Below are 980 nucleotides of genomic sequence, written 5' to 3'. Positions count from 1 at the left end.
TCTGGGGTCTTAAAGGCTTGTAATTAACCAATGGCCATCTAGCAGAGAAGTAACAAAGCCTATGTGGAAGAAGCACACCAACCTGTGTGATCATGAGGTGTTGACGGGAAGAGATACCAGAAGTTCAAAAACAAGCAACCAACTTGATGTGAAAGGGCATGGATGAATAGAGACCCAAACTTATCTGCAATTCTGTAATGGGACAGTCCTCTCTGAAGGGCCACAGGGAAAGGATGATAAATCCAGGTGCAGTGTGGAACTGGTGAACCACATAGGGGTCACAACCCACAGGTTGAGAACTACTGCTATAGTCCGTCCTACCTTAAGCATGGCCCATGTCCTTCTGATACTGACCAGATCATTCCCCTGGAGGAGAGCTCAGGGACACCAAAGGTCAAGCCAGCTCAGGGAAGTCCAAGGTTAAGGTGCCATCTTAACTCTAGAACCAGTCCACCTTGTTACATGTGTGACTTCCTGTCCTGCGTAGCCCCTCGTACCTCCCTTTCCTGTTACGTGTATGACTCAGTTTGCATGCCCCACGATTATATAAGCCTCTTAGAGAATCTATTACCTCTCTCTCTCTGGTTCCAGACTCCGTGGGAGAGGTGAGCCCTTGCATGCCTTGTCTGATGTTTCTTTAATTTACCCTTCAATGACATAACCACCCCTCTGGACCCATTAGGTTGTGGATACTAGACCCCCAGAGGAATTGATTTTACTCATTGAATGCTAACAAGTGAAGACCAGTAGAGTTATGGAATAACATCAAGGACATCATACACGGAGAGAGTAAAAGGTTATTTTTTTTAAGAATAGGAAGAATCAAAAAGGATGACTCTGAAACTTGCTCTTGAACATTGAGTAGGTAAAATGAACAGAGAAACAAAACAACCCCCACCCCCACCCCCAGAGGATGGGATTTGATCAAGTGGAATGTATCTGAGAGGAATTACTGAGAGCCAAATGGAGGGTGAGCATGA

This window comes from Echinops telfairi, unplaced genomic scaffold (assembly GCF_000313985.2).
Source record: "Echinops telfairi isolate 266 unplaced genomic scaffold, ASM31398v2 ScPeMD7_2;HRSCAF=8, whole genome shotgun sequence".
In the NCBI taxonomy this organism is placed as follows: Eukaryota; Metazoa; Chordata; class Mammalia; order Afrosoricida; family Tenrecidae; genus Echinops; species Echinops telfairi.
This window is presented reverse-complemented; position numbering follows the sequence as displayed.